The 7,837-nt window shown below is 45.2% G+C and overlaps 1 long non-coding RNA gene across 2 annotated transcripts; it reads right to left on the bottom strand.

The window, feature by feature from the left end:
- Positions 1-397: 397 nt before the first annotated feature.
- Positions 398-3,563, bottom strand: LOC147965174 (uncharacterized). 2 transcript variants are annotated; one of them, XR_015607381.1, is made up of 4 exons: positions 3,216-3,563; positions 1,857-2,010; positions 1,651-1,743; positions 398-783 (listed from the first exon to the last, which is right to left on the bottom strand). It is a non-coding gene; the product is annotated as an uncharacterized LOC147965174 (long non-coding RNA). The 2 variants fall into 2 exon arrangements; XR_015607380.1 differs by having other exon boundaries at positions 398-1,743.
- Between the last annotated feature and the right edge of the window lie 4,274 nt (positions 3,564-7,837).

Genomic DNA, 7,837 nt, shown 5'->3' with positions numbered 1-7,837 from the left:
ACGAGGAGCAGAAGGAAATGACACTACTAGGAAAAACACTACCAGTAGCATTGGTTTTTTGTATACTAGTAGCGTGGCACCCCGCGCTACTAGTACGGCTCTATAGCTATTTTTTAGCATTAGCGCGTTTTTTACCCCACGCTACAGCTAAAAAGTTAGTAGTAGCGCCTACAACCCACGCTACTACTATTCCGAGCCAGCGCTGCTACTATCTAAGTACTAGTAGCACATAATTTTACCCCGCTACTACTATGTAAGTACCAGTAGCGCTCCATTTTGCCCCATCACTACTGCTAACTAATTACAAATTAAAAAAAATAAAAATTAGATGCAATATTCATGGATGGAAATCAAGACACGTTTAGTGACCTTCACGTAACCATCTTAGCACTTGCAGCATTCATGGATGCAACATTGAACATCTCAAATCAAAAAAGATCACGTGATCCCATTTAACATCACATGCAAACAACCAGACCACTTCTCTAAATGTAGCTACCAAGACTTGGAGTTCAAACTCCGGTGGACCCGAACCCTCCCTCACCCCGGACGGTGGCGTTGGCGTCGAGGTCCTCCACCTCGGCGACCTCCGGCGTCGCAATCACCTGAACGATCATCTGCGCGATGCAGTCTCCAGGCTTCACGGCGAAGTCTGCCTCTGAGGGGTTGAAGAGCACGACACCCACCAGGCTGTGATAGTCATGCGATATCTCTCCTGCTTGAAGAACGTTTCCGGTGGCGTGGAGGTAGTCCTGTGTTATCTCTCCTGCTTGGTCACCATACCTGCAAAAAGGTGAAGACAATATCAATGATCGTATCAACCGGTGGCATCAAACGATCATTACTGCGTAAAAGATTTTGATTGTGACTAGTTGTTGCTGAACCAAAAACATTTGAAATTTTGAAAGCATGTATGGAATGCAGTGTATGTACATTACCTGTGCGTTACAACTTAACGCACATAACAACAGTATGAGTTGTTCAGCATGGGTTCATTTGCACTATCATGATTAAGGTTGTCAAAGATAATTTCATAGTTAACTGGCAACCATGCAAATACACATCATACAAAAGACAATTTGAATTAAATCTGCTACATGTAGAAACAGCAACTGCCTGCCAAACATCTAAACAACCATAGCTCAATGGCCTAGGTCGGGGAATAGAAAAAGGAAAGGGAGATCAAGAGCTCACCAAAGGACATGGCTGTGGGAGAAATAATAAGTATGCCTCATGCGTGAGCTAAACTCCAACCATCATGGTAAGGCTATGAAGAATTTACTACAGCAGTCTGAATGTGGCCTCCTATAAAATACTTTCTAGATAGTTATATTTTACTAAGACACTAAATCAAGAAGAAAAACATGTTCCAATGAACAAACACTCTTCACACTGATCTTTATAGAACAGGCATACCGCATATATACACATCAAAATATAAATCTAGTATATTACTATATTCAGGGATGGCATGAACATATGGAGTGCTTCCTATAGTATTTACCTTGAGACGGGTTTAGTTCCAAAAGAATATATTATGTGCTTCAATCCTAGTTAGAGTGAGAAGGTCACCTGGTTGTGTGCAAGTGCCACGGGAACCTAGCAACAACGAAAACAGATTGAGGTGAGAAGGCCACCTGGTTTCCTCACCAATGAGAACGATGACAACGTTACAGTTCGGTGTTCACGTCGCAATGAATTGTGCCGCGTAGAACTGAGCCCACCCCTTGCTCTATATCCATTCTGTGAACACAGAAAACACTAATTAATGCAACTCCAACTTCACAAGAACTCAATAAGAACAGTCTTATTTTTTCGAAAACAAGCCAAAATTGATGCAGCAGTTGTGTGTGCACCTGCCATTGCATGAATCAGTTGTGGTTGCCACCCACTGGTCTCTGAATTGCCTTGCCTTACAAGGGCAAGTTTGCGCATACATACTGAATTAGTTAATCCGGACGACGGTTGCCGTCACATTCTTCCGTGAGACTCCAGCACCGGGCATTGGAACTAAAACCAAGACACGGTTGATCACACTTGGGTACACCAACAGGAAAATCAGTGAGGCATATTATGAAATTAAAAGCACTTAAGTAAATGTGTGTGTGCACATGTATAAGAGGATGCCACCATGTACTGAGAGCACTGGGCATATTAACTATTCATTTCTTTCTTACCATTGACGATCAGTTTAAATGTCTGGTAGTGAGTTACCTAACATGCTTAAGTAAAATAACTAATAGGCATGATAGGAAATGAAGCAAATAAATAAGCAAGAGTCATTGCCGTGTTATGTAACCCATACCAATTTAGAAATGAAACTTCAGTAGCAGATATATGGTTTATGTTTACGGTAGTTATCTGTCAGAAGTGGACCATTTGCAAAAAGGATAGTTTGATAGTCTGAAATGAGTGTTTTGGTGTCACAACTGTTAGCAAATAGTAGAACAAACATATTAACTTCTAAAGGAGTGGTTAGGTGTCAGAATTGTTATCAAATAGCCTCAGGTCAACATTGGCGGAGTTTTTCAGTTTACTACAATATGTAATTTAAATAGCATGAAGCAAACAACTATAAAATGATGAGTGAACTATGATCCAATATTGTGCAGAATATTAAAATGAAGGTGGATTTTTCATATTCGAATTTTTCTTAATAGTAAGTTAAAAAATAAATGAATATATACATAAGGTGGATTTTCACATGCAACCTGTGCTAGTTTCAGTTTGTGCTGCCCGTTGTATGGATGTATGCAAGAACAGTGCCATATTTACGAAATTTAATTTGCGCTACCATGGATCTCAGATTATTGCAATGCCTAAATGATCTGGTAACTCTTGTTTTTTGATGTGCCATTGCGATACAATGTTTGTGTTGTTCTTTGTTGATGTATATGGGTGTTTCAGACTTAACACAGTTACCAAATACTCCCAAATAAATAAGTTCAATTGCCAGAAACCATTCCGAACAGGTGGCCAAAAGACAAAAGTACAGATGCTTCTCCACGCCGCTGCTTACACGAGGCTCATTTGGATGACTAGCTTATGAACAAGCTGAAGCTATCCCTAACCTAGCCTACAGCACCAGCAATCCTCCAGAAATAAAGAGTTGGCTGACAGACTGACACCATTTGGCCCTGAGTTGCGACTAGATGGTTGTAACGGCCGGATGCAAATCATTCAACAGAAATCGAGAGGATGGATGCCGTACTTACACGTTTTGGGGGTGGGCGGGCGGCGGCGGTGCGGAGATCGGAGGCCTTCCTGAGCCGACGGTAGCACGGAGGATCTCCGCCCGTGTCCATCAGATCCGGGGGCCGGTGTCGACTGGCTGGCCGGCCAGTCGGCGGGGAGTGGGCGGCGGCGGCGCATTTGCGGGGAGGCAAATGAGGTGCGGGGCTGATTCAGGGGGTCGGTTTTGGGTTGGATTGGGGGACGAATCCGACTCCGGCGCTGCCAAGCGCCGACTACCCCGCGCTCGGTGGGGGATGCACACACTTGTGGATTGGGAGAGGAGAGGAGGTGGAAGGAGGCCGGTGGTGGAGGGGATCTGGATCGGGGTGGGTTTTTTTGAGATAAATGGGGGCGGGTGTGGACGGTGGGGTGGGACGGTTGGTGGGGCGGGTATATACTAGTAGCGCCGGCTCCTCACCTACGCTATGGCTTTTCACATAGTAGTAGCGCAGGTTTTATAGCCTGCGCTACTACTATGATCTGTTCGCGGGGCACGATTGAATATATTTAGTAGTAGCGTGTTTTTTTTGCCATGCGCTACCAGTAAATAGCAGTAGCATGTGGCAATATAGCGCGCTACTAGTAAGTGTCTGTCTATAAGCCTTTTCCTAGTAGTGTGATAAGCGGTTTTCAGCAAGGTATTCTCTGAAAGCACTGAAATTATCGATAACAGATAGTTTTGTGATAAAGTAATTTGTAACGGGTATCAAGTAATAAAAGTAAATAAGGTGTAGCAATATGGCCCAATCCTTTTTGTAGCAAAGGAAAGCCTGGACAAACTCTTATATAAATGGAAGCGCTCCCGAGGACACATGGGAATTATCGTCAAGCTAGTTTTCATCACGTTCATATGATTTGCGTTCGACACTTTGATAATTTGATATGTGGGTGGACCGCTGCTTGGGTACTGCCCTTACTTGGACAAGCGTCCCACTTATGATTAACCCTTATTGCAAGCATCCGCAACTACAAAAGAAGTATTAAGGTAAACATAACCATAGCATGAAACATATGGATCCAAATCAGCCCCTTATGAAGCAACGCATAAACTAGGGTTTAAGCTTATGTCACTCTAGCAACCCATCTTCTACTTATTACTTCCCAATGCCTCCCTCTAGGCCCAAACAATGGTGAAGTGTCATGTAGTCGACGTTCACATGACACCACTAGAGGGATGACAACATACATCTCATCAAAATATCGAACGAATACCAAATTCACAAGACTACTTATAGCAAGACATCTCCCATGTCCTCGGGAACAAACATAACTACTCACAAATCATATTCATGTTCATAATCAGAGGGGTATTAATATGCATAATGGATCTGAACATATGATCTTCCACCAAGTAAACCAACTAGCATCAACTACAAGGAGTAATCAACACTACAAGCAACCCACAGGTACCAATCTAAGGTTTGGATACACAGATTGGGTACAAGAGATGAACTAGGGTTTGAGATGAGATGGTGCTAGTGAAGATGTTGATGGAGATTGACCCCCTCCCGATGAGAGGATCGCTGGTGATGACGATGCTGATGATTTCCCCCTCCCGGAGGGATGTTTCCCCGGCATAACAGCTCTGCTGGAGCCCTAGATTGGTTCCGCCAAGGTTCTGCCTCGTGGCGGCGGAGTTTTGTCCCGTAAGCCTTCTTCTGATTTTTTCCTCGACGAAAGACTCCATATAGCCAAAGATGGGCATCAGAGGGCCACCAGGGGGTTCACGAGGCAGGGGGCGCGCCCACGGGTGTAGGGCGCACCCCCACCCTCATGGGTGGTGGGTGGCCCCCCTCTGGTACTTCTTTTGCCCAGTAATTTTTTTATATTCTGAAAATAATTACGTGGAGTTTCAAGACTTTTGGAGATGTCCAGAATAGGTCTCTAATATTTGCTCCTTTTCCAGCCTAGAATTCCAGCTGCCGGCATTCCCCCTCTTCATGTAAACCTTCTAAAATAAGAGAGAAAAGGCATAAGTATTGTGACATAATGTGTAATAACAGCCCATAATGCTATAAATATCGATATAAAAGCATGATGCAAAATGGACGTATTAGGCGGCGGTGTGTTTGAGATAATGATGCGGGTACTGAAAATGTTACTATGCAGGAGTCAAACGAGGGAGTGAAATGCCGGGGCTATTGAAAATTTTGATGGTGGTGCATCGCACACGGTCCGGATATAACAACCGTGTGTTATGAAACAGAAAAACCCTCGAGGCGGGCATATATTTTCGAGGGATGCAGGCGGGATTGGGAACAAGAAACATCACACACGGTCAAAACAGAATAATTGTGTGTTATCAAACAGAAAAAACCTACAGGCGGGTAGATATTTTTGAGAGGGGAAGCCTCATGGAGCCCAATGTATTGTGCGGATGTGCGTGGCAGGGGCACTGGCGTGGCACAGGGTTAGTTTGATTTAACCTTGACTGTTGCATCATCCGACTTGTCTAATGTTCATAAATTTGGCGAAAAATGACACGGGAGAGAGTCATAACACGAACACACTTGCATGTGGACCAAATGTATGAAAACGGTGGTTTGATGTTCAAATACCAAATGCAACTTCGATGTGGCACCTATCTCGCAAAGCGCACAATATTGCTTGCCGCCCTCTTGTCGGGATAAAGGGAATCCTAAGCTATGAATGCATGCCCCCCAACCGAGGTTCACCTAGCAAAGTGCGAAGTAGCAGCCCCCCCAGCTCCCCCACACACACCCACTTTCAGTCGGCGGGCCAGAGAGGCATCTCACCAAGATGGATGGTAAAACAGACCAAGAATAATCCACCTTGGTCATACAACCTCCCTCTTGTTGTTGGTCAAAGTGATGGCCGTCCATGCGACCCCGGAGATGGGCTAGCTCGCCAATAATCACGCAAGTAGCTAGTCCCCGAAGAAAACCACTGCATGCATGTGCCCAAACATATGTATGGAGAGTTATGTTTTTGAATACACAATGGAACAACTTTGATGTGGCACCGTGCCTTCGAACTAGAAATCCCCACACTGAGTGAGGGTTAGGTTGACGATGCATATGTATGTCACACCACACTTCAAGCCAATGATGGGGATTCATGCATGCATCCGTGCATAGTATATGCGCTCAAACTTAATTAGGTCTGAATCTCACCATGACCTATACTACGATAACACGAACCAAAGGAAGAATCCGCGAAGGTAACCTATCTTGTTGTCGGTCAAGGTGATCATGGATGTCGACGCAGGCCCATGAATATATAGGCTTGTCACCGGTAACCACGCAAGGGAATGTACCATTCGAAGACAACCACTACATGCATATGTATGGAGGTGATGCGTGCATGCATGTTTGAATACCATTTCACAACATTGATGTGGCGCGTGTGCATCAAAAATCGTACAGTCCCCACATAGAGCAAGATCGGTTCATGACCTGTCATTGTACTAGCCACTTTGACTCGATGGGAGGGATTCATGCGTACACATGCATGTGTGTGTGCTCAAACTATATCATGTCATCCCAGAGCATGACCTATATATATACCGTATTACAAACAAAAAGATAATCCCCTCCTAAGTCAAATTAACCTCTCTCATTGTCAGGAAAAAAGTAGTGATGGACCAAGCGGGCCCATAGATGGAAATCATCGATATCGCTGATAACCGCTTAAGTGCACTACAAAAAGACACTTCTGTGATGATACATGTTTTTCAAAGTAGGTCACCTTTTCTGTCATGTATGTACATCCATGGCAATTTTATGACAGAATCAAGATAGTCATACCTATGCTGTCGTAAAGTGTTCCAGGACAATACCAAAATTATCATTGCAGAAGTGTTCATTTCCATGATAATAAATGATGCATCATGGAAGTGCTTTCATCAAGGGTAACTGACACGTGGCATCCACCGTAACGGGTCGCCGTTAAGCTATCGGGTCCGGTTTTGTATCCGATAACTCGTTAACAGACCAGACCAATGGGGATTTTCCATGTGTGAAATTCTCATTGGCCATAGGAAACACGTGTAAGCTCGTCATTGGGTCAGATAGGCGCCTATTGTCGGCGTCCTGGGAATGGGGGTACCCAGACTTGCCTGCTTGGGGCCCACGGCGTGGCTCCATAAACGACCTGGTACGGCCCAGCTTTAGCAACGACAATTCAAGACCCTCGCGAGGGGCCAAGCCTCGCGAGGCGGGTGACACCAAGACCTCCCTGGGGGACGGCCTCACCAGGATGGCTTCAGAGGAGTGAAGATATCAAGGTGAGGTGCACCTCGCGAGGATCATATGACGTCAGCCATGCCGACCAACGCCAAGCGGGAGCCAGCGGGCGCAGTGTACCAGTTTCCTGTTTGGTGCTAACGAGGCAAGTGCAGGCGCGGGGTCCCGAGGAATGAAGAAAAGTTTCCATATCAGTGCAAGAAGACCAAGACCGCTAGGACGATAGGACGGAGGTCATTGCGGATCCCACCGCAGCGTCACCACCAGAGCCTTTTGCAGGCAAAGACTACTTTTGTCAAGATAGCTTGTACTAGTTGTCCCCCTTCAAATTTGGCCATTGTGGGGTCCCTTCCCGCCTACATTTGGGAAGAGGACCAAGGCCACAACAAATAGGACTT

This window comes from Triticum urartu, chromosome 6A (genome assembly GCF_056163025.1).
Source record: "Triticum urartu cultivar PI428250 chromosome 6A, HENAU_Tu73, whole genome shotgun sequence".
Classification (NCBI taxonomy): Eukaryota; Viridiplantae; Streptophyta; class Magnoliopsida; order Poales; family Poaceae; genus Triticum; species Triticum urartu.
This window is presented reverse-complemented; position numbering and strand designations above follow the sequence as displayed.